The 14,982-nt window shown below is 43.4% G+C and overlaps 4 non-coding genes across 4 annotated transcripts; all 4 read right to left on the reverse strand.

Moving 5' to 3' along the window:
* Positions 1–1,223: 1,223 nt before the first annotated feature.
* Positions 1,224–1,297, reverse strand: TRNAN-AUU (transfer RNA asparagine (anticodon AUU)). The gene has a single exon. It is a non-coding gene; the product is annotated as a tRNA-Asn (tRNA).
* A 3,592-nt stretch (positions 1,298–4,889) lies between these two features.
* TRNAI-AAU (transfer RNA isoleucine (anticodon AAU)) lies at positions 4,890–4,963 on the reverse strand. The gene has a single exon. It is a non-coding gene; the product is annotated as a tRNA-Ile (tRNA).
* Positions 4,964–8,542: 3,579 nt separating this feature from the next.
* TRNAI-AAU (transfer RNA isoleucine (anticodon AAU)) lies at positions 8,543–8,616 on the reverse strand. The gene has a single exon. It is a non-coding gene; the product is annotated as a tRNA-Ile (tRNA).
* Positions 8,617–12,207: 3,591 nt separating this feature from the next.
* TRNAI-AAU (transfer RNA isoleucine (anticodon AAU)) lies at positions 12,208–12,281 on the reverse strand. The gene has a single exon. It is a non-coding gene; the product is annotated as a tRNA-Ile (tRNA).
* Positions 12,282–14,982: the final 2,701 nt, after the last annotated feature.

Raw genomic sequence — 14,982 nt, forward strand, 5'->3', positions numbered from 1 at the left:
ACTCCTTGTTTGTGACTTTTGGACAGCCTGGAAAAGACAAGAAGGTGACTTTTATGACTCTGAGTAGGTGGATTAAGTTGTCAATTTTTCTGGCTTTGCAAGGCTTTTTAGAATATCTTCCAGTTCAGGGATGGTCTACGAGAGGAATGGCCACCTCCTGGGTTGAATTCCAGTGAGTAACAATCTAGGAAATTCCTAGGGTGGCTACTTGGTCCTCAGAGCATACATTTGTCAAGCATTATGGCTTAATAATTTTTCTGTTTTGCATTTGAGTACCAATGTTTTGAACTCTGCATTACCCTTAGTCCATCTTGTCTTTGTCACAAACATTACATCCTGCCCACCTTCCCATCAGCCCTTTGGCAAGGGCTTGGCACCCAGGTTGGGTGCATGGGGCTAGCATTTAAGGATCCTCCTGTTCTTTCTTCCTGTTGGAAGGTGACATCACCTTACTTTGTAATGACTGTCACAAGGACGTAATGGACTAAGGCTAATGAAGATTACCAATAAGTAACCAACGCATCATCACTCTTTCTGAATGTGCGTGGCTCATTCCGCAGGACTAGTTCTTTGTATGATTAATGGATTTTCAGAAGCCCTTTGATGGCAGCACCCCCACACTGAAAATTGTTTCAGCACCACTGTACAAGGGTCAGTTGTCATGCTCATCTGCGGCGTAAATTTGCATTGAAGTAGTCTGACTCCCCAGGCCTTGTCTTTTGCTCAATTTGCCTTTGTGAGTTTTCTCTCAATCACTGTCAAACTTCCTTTGATCTTTCTTTCTTCTTTCACTTCACCTTCGCCTTCAGTGTATCTTTCGGCCCTCTTAAGAGACACACCCCCTTGTAGCCACTTCTATACTTCTGTCACCTAATTATTTTCCTATCATTTCCCCTGTAACGTTGCTGATCCTAGCTATAGCATCACTATCCAGAATCTGTTCACCTGAGTTATGTTCCTCTTATCCCCACGCATCTAATAATCAGCACTTGGTCTCCCTCCACCTCTCACGAGACATAGTCTGAGGCAGTGTCTCCATCTTGGAGAGACAATCCCTTGCACTTGTGTTGTTCTACTGGCGCTGCCGGCTTGAGCTTTGGTCAGCAGTGGCAAAAGAAGGACTAATGGAAAGTGAACGTATACTGGAGCAACAGAGTGTATGGATTTATAAGAGCTTGATTAAATGATAAAAAAAGAGTTTAGTTGAGAGAAAAAATGCAACCTGGCCCGTACGGGGATCGAACCCGCGACCTTGACGTTAATAGCACCACGCTCTAACCAACTCAGCTAACCGGCCATGAGTACTACAGATATCCTTTTTTCATGAAATGCAGATAGAAAGAAGAGTTGGTCTTACTATCGCAATTCCTTCATACTTTTCTCCTTCCGCCCCCTGTCTGCATTACAATAACAAGAGCTGTGGAGTGCTGCACGCCAGCCTCAGTGCCTCTTCTTTCACTCAATCTCACTGTGTGCTGTGATATCTTTGTAACATCGCTTGTTGCCGGAAAAAAAGGAAAGGATGGATAGTATTTTTATTCTTTTACAACAAAACCCAAAATGCATCGGCTTGCTTGCTCATTAAGTTTACAAGGCCAGCTGCTTTTGAGATATTATAATTATAGTGGTTATTCGGCGTTGGAGGTAAGAGAGTTTTTTTTAGGTCTGGCCGTTCCTTCTGCTTCAAATTACTTGAGCTCATGTCAACAAAGTAACAACAAAACATAGCCAACAGTTCGTTGCTCAAGGCTTCCCTACTGCGCCTTCCCATGTCTCTCCTGCCGACCACAGTGCAGGAAATCTGAGTTTGCATTTGCGCGAAGAGACGTACAACACAAGAAGGCGCGCTTTCGTGCGCCGGGCACCACCCGGCCTGTGCATTCCTCACTGTCGTGAGATCAGTTTACTCAGCAGAGCATGACGCTGCAATTGGTTAGTAGGGCAGGCCTGACCAGAAAAGTATATTTGGGGTCATGTATTTGATTGCATTTTTAAAACAGTAACAGAACTTAACTGCAATGTTTAAATAGGTCTAGACATATTTAAACAGTGTCAATTTAATAGAATAATTGTGGACAATTCAGAGGGGAGGCACCAATGATTTTTTTTCCCATTGGGTGGATGCGGCATTAAAGAGCTTGAAGACCACTGGTCTAAGTGGACACTAGTACACCTGGATGCTCCTGAATTCCTCGCAACAGATGCCAGCAAACCTGGCTGGAGAGCAACTGTGTTGGACTGATCCTGTCGATTCAAGTGGTCTTTCCTAGAGGGTCGGAGGTCATGGAAATAGATGGAGTTGATGGTAATCTTCAGGGCTTTGAAGTTTTCCCATCATTATCTGTCTCAAAAAAATGTGCTAGTAAAGACAGAGAATAAGGTAGCTGTCTTTTACATTAACCAACAGTGAAGCATGCATTCAAAATCCCTCAATGCAATAGCAGAACAATTGGGTTATTGGGCAGAGATCAACCTGTTGCACACGTCGGCAGTACACATCAAGGGCACCGACAATGTGATGGCAGACAGCTGGAGGTTTCCAAATTTGCTGGAGTTGACGTTATCCAGGTCGTTGTTTTGAGAGATATGCCGAGAGTTTGTGAAACCCTTTCTGGATCTCTTTTCAAACAAGGACAATGCTCATCTTTGTCGATTCTGATCCAGGCTTCCGGAACAAGGAGCCTAGGTAGTGGACGTATTGGTGATAAAGTGGCTGAGAAGTCTCCTTTATACATTCCCCCACTTTTTATTGATCCAGATGGTTCTCTTCAAGTCTCAGCAGGGGCGAGGGAACTTTATTCTTGTGGGCCCTTATTGGCCAGAGATGTCATGGTTTCCTCTTCTGAACCCCTGGCTCTTCTACCTCCTTGGGTACTGCTCAAGTGTGTCTCTCTCAGAACGTCGTCCCTGACCTTCTTGCTCCAACTCACTCTATCGCTTTGGAGGTTGAGAAGTCTGGACTGCTAGCAAAGGGTCTTTCCTCTTCCTTAGTGGAGTTAATTCAGCACTCCAGCAGGCCTTCTACTTCGAAGTCTTACTCAAAGAACTGGAAGTCTTTTGAGACGTGATGTTCTGCTCATGATCTTTTGGCACCTACCTGTAGTTTGTCTGCTATTTTGCATTTTCTTCTGAATGGGTTTCACTTGAATCTCTTTCCACTCTGAAAGCTCATTGCTTTTCGATAAAGGTTTTTAGGGACTTTTCTGTACCTTCGTCGATGTTACAATCTTTGGTGTCTAGACTGTTCTGATCTTTTGTCAATTGTAAGACCAGTTGAAAAATCCCTTTTCTCCAACTCAGAATCTTCCTACTCTTTTATAGGCTTTGCAATTTTATCTCTTTGAGGATCTGGATACTGTAGACATAAAGATTGTTTCCCATAAAGTTATTTTCCTATTTCCTATCACCTTGCTGAGAACAATTGGGGAGCTGGGAGCCTTAAAATGCTGTCCTCTCTTCATTTGATACTTTGGAAGATGGGGTAACTTTAAGGCCTAGCCTTACCTTTGCTGCAAAGGTTAAGTCTATTTTTGATAGATCTTAGGAAATAATTCTTCCTTCTTTCATTCCCTCTCCTTCCTCTCCAGAGGAACATTTGCTGAATACACTTGATGTTTAAAGAGCTCTTTTCATTCATGTCACCAGGCCTCTGCAGTTCAGGAAAACCGACTCCTTGTTTGTGACTTTTGGACATCCTGGAAAAGACAAGAAGGTGACTTTTATGACTCTGAGTAGGTGGATTAAGTTGTCAATTTTTCTGGCTTTGCAAGGCTTTTTAGAATATCTTCCAGTTCAGGGATGGTCTACGAGAGGAATGGCCACCTCCTGGGTTGAATTCCAGTGAGTAACAATCTAGGAAATTCCTAGGGTGGTTACTTGGGCCTCAATGCAGACATTTGTGAAGCATTATCGCTTAATACATTTTCTGTTTTGCATTTGAGTACCAATGTTTTGAACCCTGCATTACCCTAAGTCAATCTTGTCCTTGTCACAAACATTACATCCTGCCCACCTTCCCATCAGTCCTTTGGCAGGGGCTTGGCACCCAGGTTGGGTGCATGGCGCTAGCATTTAAGAATCCTCCTGTTCTTTCTTCCTCTTGGAGGGTGACATCACTTTACTTTGTAATGACTGTCACAAGGATGCAATGTACTAAGGCTAATGAAGATTACCAATAAGTAACCAACGCATCACCACTCTTTCTGAATGTGCGTGGCTCATTCTGCAGGACTTGTTCTTTGTATGATTCCTGGATTTTCAGAAGCCCTTTGATGGCAGCACCCCCACGCTGAAAATTGTTTCAGCACCACTGGACAAGGGTCAGTTGTCATGCTCATCTGCGGCGTAAATTTGCCTTGAAGTAGTCTAACTCCCCAGGTCATGTCTTTTGCTCAATTTGCCTTTGTGAGTTTTCTTTCAATCACTGTTGATTTCCTTTGATCTTTCTTTCTTCTTTCACTTCACCTTCGCCTTCAGTGTATCTTTCGGCCCTGTTAAGAGACACGCCCCCTTGTAGCCACTTCTATACTTCTGTGACCTAATTATTTTCCTATCCTTTCCCCTGTAACGTTGCTGATCCTAGCTATAGCATGACTATCCAGAATCTGTTCACCTGAGTTATGTTCCTCTTATCCCCACGCATCTAATAATCAGCTCTTGGTCTCCCTCCACCTCTCACGTGACGTAGTCTGAGCCAGTGTCTCCATCTTGGAGAGACAATCTCTTGCACTTCTGTTGTTCTACTGGCGCTGCCGGCTTGAGCTTTGGTCAGAAGTGGCAAAAGAAGGACTAATGGAAAGTGAACGTGTACTGGAGCAACAGAGTGTATGGATTTACAAGCGTTTGAGTAAATGAGAAAAAAAGAGTTTACTTGAGAGAAAAAATTAACTTGGCCCGTACGGGGATCGAACCCGCGACATTGGCGTTATTAGCACCACGCTCTAACCAACTGAGCTAACCGGCCATGAATGACAGAGTTATCCTTTTTCCATGACATGCAGATACACAGAAGAGTCGGTCCCACTATCGCAATTCCTTCATACTTTTCTCCTTCCGTCCCCAGTCTGGATTGCAATAAGAAGAGCTGTTGAGTGCTGCACGCCAGCCTCAGCACCTCTTCTTTCAGTCAATGTCACTGTGTGCTGTGATATCTTTGTAACATTGGTTGTTGCCGGAAGAAAAGGAAAGGATGGATAGAATTTGTATTCTTTTACAACAAAACCCAAAATGCATCGGCTTGCTTGCTCATTAAGTTTACAAGGCCAGCTGCTTTTGAGATATTCTAATTATAGTGGTTATTCGGCGTTGGAGGTAAGAGAGTTGTTTTTAGGTCTGGCCGTTCCTTCTGCTTTAAATTACTTTAGCTCATGTCAACAAAGTAACCACAAAACATAGCCAACGGTTTGTTGCTCAAGCCTTCCCTACTGCACCTTCCCATGTCTCTCCTACCGACCACAGTGCAGGAAATTTGAGTTTGCATTTGCGCAATGAGACGTACAACACAAGAAGGAACGCTTTCGTGCGCCGGGCACCACCCGGCCTGTGCATTCCTCACTGCCGTGAGATCAGTTTACTCAGCAGAGCATGACGCTGCAATTGGTTAGTAAGGCCTGCCTGACCAGAATAGTATATTTGGGGTCATGTATTTGATTGCATTTTTAAAACAGTAACAGAACTTAACTGCAATGTTTAAATAGGTCTAGACATATTTAAACAGTGTCAATTTGATAGAAGAATTCTGGAAAATTCAGAGGGGAGGCACCAATGTTTTTTTTTCCCTTTGGGTGGATGTGGCATTAAAGAGTTTGAAGACCACTGGTCTAAGTGGACACTAATACACCTGGATCCTCCTGAATTCCTCGCAACAGATGCCATCAGACCTGGCTGGAGAGCTACTGTGTTGGACTGATCCTGTCGATTCTAGTGGTCTTTCCTAGAGAGTCGGAGGTCATGGAAGTAGATGGAGTTGATGGTAAGCTTCAGGGCTTTGAAGTTTTCCCATCATCATCTGTCTCAGAAAAATGTGCTAGTAAAGACAGAGAATAAGGTAGCGGTCTTTTACATTAACCAGCAGTGAAGCATGCATTCAAAATCCCTCAATGCAATAGCAGAACAATTGGGCTATTGGGCAGAGATCAACCTGTTGCATACGTCGGCAGTACACATCAAGGGCACTGACAATGTGATGGCAGACAGCTGGAGGTTTCCAAATTTGCTGGAATTGACGTTATCCAGGTCGTTGTTTTGAGAGATATGCCGAGAGTTTGTGAAACCCTTTCTGGATCTCTTTTCAAACAAGGACAATGCTCATCTTTGTCGATTCTGATCCAGGTTTCCGGAACAAGGAGCTTAGGTGGTGGACGTATTGGTGATAAAGTGGCTGAGAAGTCTCCTTTATACATTCCCCCCCTTTTTATTGATCCAGATGGTTCTCTTCAAGTCTCAGCAGGGGGAGGGAACTTGATTCTTGTTGACCCTGATTGGCCAGAGATGTCATGGTTTCCTCTTCTGAACCCCTGGCTCTTCTACCTCCTTATGTACTGCTCAAGTGTGTCTCTTCTCAGAACGTCGTCCCTGACCTTCTTGCTCCAACTCACTCTATCGCTTTGGAGGTTGAGAAGTCTGGACTGCTAGCAAAGGGTCTTTCCTCTTCCTTAGTGGAATTACTTCAGCACTCCAGCAGGCCTTCTACTTCATAGTCTTACTCAAAGAACTGGAAGTCCTTTCAGACGTGATGTTCTGCTCATGATCTTTTGGCACCTACCTGTAGTTTGTCTGCTATTTTGCATTTTTTTCTGAATGGGTTTCACTTGAATCTCTTTCCACTCTGAAAGCTCATTGGTTTGCGATAAAGGCTTTTAGGGACTTTTCTGAACTTTCATCGATGTTACACTCTTTGGTGTCTAGACTGTTATGATCTTTTGTCAATGGTAAGAACAATTAAAAATCCCTTTTCTCCAACTCAGAATCTTCCTACTCTTTTATAGGCTTTGCAATTTTATCTCTTTGAGGATCTGGATACTGTACAATTAAAGATTGTCTCCTATAAAGTTATTTTCCCTATTTGCTATCACCTTGCTGAGAACAATTGGGGAGCTGGGAGCCTTAAAATGCTGTCCTCTCTTCATTTGATACTTTGGAAGATGGGGTAACTTTAAGGCCTAGCCCTACCTTTGCTGCAAAGGTTAAGTCTATTTTTGATAGATCTTAGGAAATAATTCTTCCTTCTTTCATTCCCTCTCCTTCCTCTCCGGAGGAACATTTGTTGAATACACTTGATGTTTAAAGAGTTCTTTTCATTTATGTCACCAGGCCTCTGCAGTTCAAGAAAACCGACTTTTGGACAGCCTGGAAAAGACAAGAAGGTGACTTCTTTGACTCTGAGTAGGTGGATTAAGTTCTCAATTTTTCTGGCTTTGCAAGGCTTTTTAGAAAATCTTCCAGGTCAGGGATGGTCTACGAGAGAAATGGCCACCTCCTGGGTTGAATTCCAGTGAGTAACAATCTAGGATATTCCTAGGGTGGTTACTTGGGCCTCAGGGCATACATTTGTCAAGCATTATCGCTTAATAAATTTTCTGTTTTGCATTTGAGTACCAATGTTTTGAACTCTGCATTACCCTAAGTCCATCTTGTCCTTGTCACAAACATTACATCCTGCCCACCTTCCCATCAGTCCTTTAGCAAGGGCTTGGCACCCAGGTTGGGTGCATGGCGCTAGCATTTAAGAATCCTCCTGTTCTTTCTTCCTCTTGGAGGGTGACATCACTTTACTTTGTAATGACTGTCACAAGGACGCAATGGACTAAGGCTAATGAAGATTACCAATAAGTAACCAACGCATCACCACTCTTTCTGAATGTGCGTGGCTCATTCTGCAGGACTTGTTCTTTGTATGATTCCTGGATTTTCAGAAGCCCTTTGATGGCAGCACCCCCACACTGAAAATTGTTTCAGCACCACTGGACAAGGGTCAGTTGTCATGCTCATCTGCGGCATAAATTTGCATTGAAGTAGTCTAACTCCCCAGGTCATGTCTTTTGCTCAATTTGCCTTTGTGAGTTTTCTCTCAATCATTGTTGATTTCCTTTGATCTTTCTTTCTTCTTTCACTTCACCTTCGCCTTCAGTGTATCTTTCGGCCCTGTTAAGAGACACGCCCCCTTGTAGCCACTTCTATACTTCTGTCACCTAATTATTTTCCTATCCTTTCCCCTGTAACGTTGCTGATCCTAGCTATAGCATGACTATCCAGAATCTGTTCACCTGAGTTATGTTCCTCTTATCCCCACGCATCTAATAATCAGCTCTTGGTCTCCCTCCACCTCTCACGTGACATAGTCTGAGCCAGTGTCTCCATCTTGGAGAGACAATCTCTTGCACTTCTGTTGTTCTACTGGCGCTGCCGGCTTGAGCTTTGGTCAGAAGTGGCAAAAGAAGGACTAATGGAAAGTGAACGTGTACTGGAGCAACAGAGTGTATGGATTTACAAGCGTTTGATTAAATGAGAAAAAAAGAGTTTAATTGAGAGAAAAAACTTACCTTGGCCCATACGGGGATCGAACCCGCGACCTTGGCGTTATTAGCACCATGCTCTAACCAACTGAGCTAACTGCCCATGAATGACCGAGTTATCCTTTTTCCATGACATGCAGATACACAGAAGAGTCGGTCTCACTATCGCAATTTCTTCATGCTTTTCTCCTTCTGTCCCCTGTCTGGATTGCAATAACAAAAGCTGTTGAGTGCTGCACGCCAGCCTCAGCGCCTCTTCTTTCAGTCAATGTCACTGTGTGCTGAGATATCTTTGTAACATTGGTTGTTGCCGGAAGAAAAGGAAAGGATGGAAAGGATTTCTATTCTTTTACAACAAAACCCAAAATGCATCGGCTTGCTTGCTCATTAAGTTTACAAGGCCAGCTGCTTTTGAGATATTCTAATTATAGTGGTTATTCGGCGTTGGAGGTAAGAGAGTTATTTTTAGGTCTGGCCGTTCCTTCTGCTTTAAATTACTCTAGCTCATGTCAACAAAGTAACAACAAAACATAGCCAACGGTTTGTTGCTCAAGCCTTCCCTACTGCACCTTCCCATGTCTCTCCTGCAGACCACAGTGCAGGAAATTTGAGTTTGCATTTGCGCAAAGAGACATACAACACAAGAAGGCGCGCTTTCGTGTGCCGGGCACCACCGGCCTGTGCATTCCTCACTGCCGTGAGATCAGTTTACTCAGCAGAGCATGACGCTGCAATTGGTTAGTAAGGCCTGCCTGACCAGAATAGTATATTTGGGGTCATGTATTTGATTGCATTTTTAAAACAGTAACAGAACTTAACTGCAATGTTTAAATAGGTCTAGACATATTTAAACAGTGTCAATTTGATAGAAGAATTCTGGAAAATTCAGAGGGGAGGCACCAATGTTTTTTTTTCCCTTTGGGTGGATGTGGCATTAAAGAGTTTGAAGACCACTGGTCTAAGTGGACACTAATACACATCGATCCTCCTGAATTCCTCGCAACAGATGCCAGCAAACCTGGCTGGAGAGCTACTGTGTTGGACTGATCCTGTCGATTCAAGTGGTCTTTCCTAGAGAGTCGGAGGTCATGGAAGTAGATGGAGTTGATGGTAAGCTTCAGGGCTTTGAAGTTTTCCCATCATCATCTGTCTCAGAAAAATGTGCTAGTAAATACAGAGAATAAGGTAGCGGTCTTTTACATTAACCAGCAGTGAAGCATGCATTCAAAATCCCTCAATGCAATAGCAGAACAATTGGGCTATTGGGCAGAGATCAACCTGTTGCATACGTCGGCAGTACACATCAAGGGCACCGACAATGTGATGGCAGACAGCTGGAGGTTTCCAAATTTGCTGGAGTTGACGTTATCCAGGTCGTTGTTTTGAGAGATATGCAGAGAGTTTGTGAAACCCTTTCTGGATCTCTTTTCAAACAAGGACAATGCTCATCTTTGTCGATTCTGATCCAGGTTTCCGGAACAAGGAGCCTAGGTGGTGGACGTATTGGTGATAAAGTGGCTGAGAAGTCTCCTTTATACATTCCCCCCCTTTTTATTGATCCAGATGGTTCTCTTCAAGTCTCAGCAGGGGGAGGGAACTTGATTCTTGTTGACCCTGATTGGCCAGAGATGTCATGGTTTCCTCTTCTGAACCCCTGTCTCTTCTACCTCCTTGGGTACTGCTCAAGTGTGTCTCTTCTCAGAACGTCGTCCCTGACCTTCTTGCTCCAACTCACTCTATCGCTTTGGAGGTTGAGAAGTCTGGACTGCTAGCAAAGGGTCTTTCCTCTTCCTTAGTGGAATTACTTCAGCACTCCAGCAGGCCTTCTACTTCGAAGTCTTACTCAAAGAACTGGAAGTCCTTTCAGACGTGATGTTCTGCTCATGATCTTTTGGCACCTACCTGTAGTTTGTCTGCTATTTTGCATTTTCTTTGATATGGGTTTCACTTGAATCTCTTTCCACTCTGAAAGCTCATTGGTTTGCGATAAAGGCTTTTAGGGACTTTTCTGAATTTTCATCGATGTTACACTCTTTGGTGTCTAGACTGTTATGATCTTTTGTCAATGGTAAGAACAATGAAAAATCCCTTTTCTCCAACTCAGAATCTTCCTACTCTTTTATAGGCTTTGCAATTTTATCTCTTTGAGGATCTGGATACTGTACAATTAAAGATTGTCTCCTATAAAGTTATTTTCCTATTTGCTATCACCTTGCTGAGAACAATTGGGGAGCTGGGAGCCTTAAAATGCTGTCCTCTCTTCATTTGATACTTTGGAAGATGGGGTAACTTTAAGGCCTAGCCCTACCTTTGCTGCAAAGGTTAAGTCTATTTTTGATAGATCTTAGGAAATAATTCTTCCTTCTTTCATTCCCTCTCCTTCCTCTCCGGAGGAACATTTGTTGAATACACTTGATGTTTAAAGAGCTCTTTTCATTTATGTCACCAGGCCTCTGCAGTTCAGGAAAACCGACTCCTTGTTTGTGACTTTTGGACAGCCTGGAAAAGACAAGAAGATGACTTTTATGACTCTGAGTAGGTGGATTAAGTTGTCAATTTTTCTGGCTTTGCAAGGCTTTTTAGAAAATCTTCCAGGTCAGGGATGGTCTACGAGAGGAATGGCCACCTCCTGGGTTGAATTCCAGTGAGTAACAATCTAGGAAATTCCTAGGGTGGTTACTTGGGCCTCAATGCACACATTTGTGAAGAATTATCGCTTAATACATTTTCTGTTTTGCATTTGAGTACCAATGTTTTGAACCCTGCATTACCCTAAGTCAATCTTGTCCTTGTCACAAACACTACATCCTGCCCACCTTCCCATCAGTCCTTTGGCAGGGGCTTGGCACCCAGGTTGGGTGCATGGCGCTAGCATTTAAGAATCCTCCTGTTCTTTCTTCCTCTTGGAGGGTGACATCACTTTACTTTGTAATGACTGTCACAAGGATGCAATGTACTAAGGCTAATGAAGATTACCAATAAGTAACCAACGCATCACCACTCTTTCTGAATGTGCGTGGCTCATTCTGCAGGACTTGTTCTTTGTATAATTCCTGGATTTTCAGAAGCCCTTTGATGGCAGCACCCCCACGCTGAAAATTGTTTCAGCACCACTGGACAAGGGTCAGTTGTCATGCTCATCTGCGGCGTAAATTTGCCTTGAAGTAGTCTAACTCCCCAGGTCATGACTTTTGCTCAATTTGCCTTTGTGAGTTTTCTTTCAATCACTGTTGATTTCCTTTGATCTTTCTTTCTTCTTTCACTTCACCTTCGCCTTCAGTGTATCTTTCGGCCCTGTTAAGAGACACGCCCCCTTGTAGCCACTTCTATACTTCTGTGACCTAATTATTTTCCTATCCTTTCCCCTGTAACGTTGCTGATCCTAGCTATAGCATGACTATCCAGAATCTGTTCACCTGAGTTATGTTCCTCTTATCCCCACGCATCTAATAATCAGCTCTTGGTCTCCCTCCACCTCTCACGTGACATAGTCTGAGCCAGTGTCTCCATCTTGGAGAGACAATCTCTTGCACTTCTGTTGTTCTACTGGCGCTGCCGGCTTGAGCTTTGGTCAGAAGTGGCAAAAGAAGGACTAATGGAAAGTGAACGTGTACTGGAGCAACAGAGTGTATGGATTTACAAGCGTTTGATTAAATGAGAAAAAAAGAGTTTACTTGAGAGAAAAAACTTAACTTGGCCCGTACGGGGATCGAACCCGCGACATTGGCGTTATTAGCACCACGCTCTAACCAACTGAGCTAACCGGCCATGAATGACAGAGTTATCCTTTTTCCATGACATGCAGATACACATAAGAGTCGGTCTCACTATCGCAATTCCTTCATACTTTTCTCCTTCCGTCCCCAGTCTGGATTGCAATAACAAGAGCTGTTGAGTGCTGCACGCCAGCCTCAGCACCTCTTCTTTCAGTCAATGTCACTGTGTGCTGTGATATCTTTGTAACATTGGTTGTTGCCGGAAGAAAAGGAAAGGAGGGATAGTATTTTTATTCTTTTACAACAAAACCCAAAATGCATCGGCTTGCTTGGTCATTAAGTTTACAAGGCCAGCTGCTTTTGAGATATTCTAATTATAGTGGTTATTCGGCGTTGGAGGTAAGAGAGTTGTTTTTAGGTCTGGCCGTTCCTTCTGCTTTAAATTACTTTAGCTCATGTCAACAAAGTAACAACAAAACATAGCCAACGGTTTGTTGCTCAAGCCTTCCCTACTGCACCTTCCCATGTCTCTCCTACCGACCACAGTGCAGGAAATTTGAGTTTGCATTTGCGCAATGAGACGTACAACACAAGAAGGAGCGCTTTCGTGCGCTGGGCACCACCCGGCCTGTGCATTCCTCACTGCCGTGAGATCAGTTTACTCAGCAGAGCATGACGCTGCAATTGGTTAGTAAGGCCTGCCTGACCAGAATATTATATTTGGGGTCATGTATTTGATGGCATTTTTAAAACAGTAACAGAACTTAACTGCAATGTTTAAATAGGTCTAGACATATTTAAACAGTGTCAATTTGATAGAAGAATTCTGGAAAATTCAGAGGGGAGGCACCAATGTTTTTTTTTCCCTTTGGGTGGATGTGGCATTAAAGAGTTTGAAGACCACTGGTCCAAGTGGACACTAATACACCTGGATCCTCCTGAATTCCTCCCAACAGATGCCAGCAAACCTGGCTGGATAGCTACTGTGTTGGACTGATCCTGTCGATTCAAGTGGTCTTTCCTAGAGAGTCGGAGGTCATGGAAGTAGATGGAGTTGATGGTAAGTTTCAGGGCCTTGAAGTTTTCCCATCATCATCTGTCTCAGAAAAATGTGCTAGTAAAGACAGAGAATAAGGTAGTGGTCTTTTACATTAACCAGCAGTGAAGCATGCATTCAAAATCCCTCAATGCAATAGCAGAACAATTGGGCTATTGGGCAGAGATCAACCTGTTGCATACGTCGGCAGTACACATCAAGGGCACCGACAATGTGATGGCAGACAGCTGGAGGTTTCCAAATTTGCTGGAGTTGACGTTATCCAGGTCGTTGTTTTGAGAGATATGCCGAGAGTTTGTGAAACCCTTTCTGGATCTCTTTTCAAACAAGGACAATGCTCATCTTTGTCGATTCTGATCCAGGTTTCCGGAACAAGGAGCCTAGGTGGTGGACGTATTGGTGATAAAGTGGCTGAGAAGTCTCCTTTATACATTCCCCCCCATTTTTATTGATCCAGATGGTTCTCTTCAAGTCTCAGCAGGGGGAGGGAACTTGATTCTTGTTGACTCTGATTGGCCAGAGATGTCATGGTTTCCTCTTCTGAACCCCTGGCTCTTCTACCTCCTTGGGTACTGCTCAAGTGTGTCTCTTCTCAGAACGTCGTCCCTGACCTTCTTGCTCCAACTCACTCTATCGCTTTGGAGGTTGAGAAGTCTGGACTGCTAGCAAAGGGTCTTTCCTCTTCCTTAGTGGAGTTACTTCAGCACTCCAGCAGGCCTTCTACTTCGAAGTCTTACTCAAAGAACTGGAAGTCCTTTCAGACGTGATGTTCTGCTCATGATCTTTTGGCAGCTACCTGTTGGTTTTCTGCTATTTTGCATTTTCTTCTGAATGGGTTTCACTTGAATCTCTTTCCACTCTGAAAGCTCATTGGTTTGCGATAAAGGCTTTTAGGGACTTTTCTGAACTTTCATCGATGTTACACTTTTGGTGTCTAGACTGTTATGATCTTTTGTCAATGGTAAGAACAATGAAAAATCCCTTTTCTCCAACTCAGAATCTTCCTACTCTTTTATAGGCTTTGCAATTTTATCTCTTTGAGGATCTGGATACTGTACAATTAAAGATTGTCTCCTATAAAGTTATTTTCCTATTTGCTATCACATTGCTGAGAACAATTGGGGAGCTGAGAGCCTTAAAATGCTGTCCTCTCTTCATTTGATACTTTGGAAGATGGGGTAACTTTAAGGCCTAGCCCTACCTTTGCTGCAAAGGTTAAGTCTATTTTTGATAGATCTTAGGAAATAATTCTTCCTTCTTTCATTCCCTCTCCTTCCTCTCCGGAAGAACATTTGGTGAATACACTTGATGTTTAAAGAGCTCTTTTCATTTATGTCACCAGGCCTCTGCAGTTCAGGAAAACCGACTCCTTGTTTGTGACTTTTGGACAGCCTGGAAAAGACAAGAAGGTGACTTTTATGACTCTGAGTAGGTGGATTAAGTTGTCAATTTTTCTGGCTTTGCATGGCTCTTTAGAAAATCTTCCAGGTCAGGGATGGTCTACGAGAGGAATGGCCACCTCCTGGGTTGAATTTCAGTGAGTAACAATCTAGGAAATTCCTAGGGTGGTTACTTGGGCCTCAATGCATACATTTGGGAAGCATTATCGCTTAAAAAAATTTCTGTTTTGCATTTGAGTACCAATGTTTTGAACTCTGCATTACCCTAAGTCCATCTTGTCCTTGTCACAATCATT

Source organism: Pleurodeles waltl, chromosome 12 (genome assembly GCF_031143425.1).
Source record: "Pleurodeles waltl isolate 20211129_DDA chromosome 12, aPleWal1.hap1.20221129, whole genome shotgun sequence".
In the NCBI taxonomy this organism is placed as follows: domain Eukaryota; kingdom Metazoa; phylum Chordata; class Amphibia; order Caudata; family Salamandridae; genus Pleurodeles; species Pleurodeles waltl.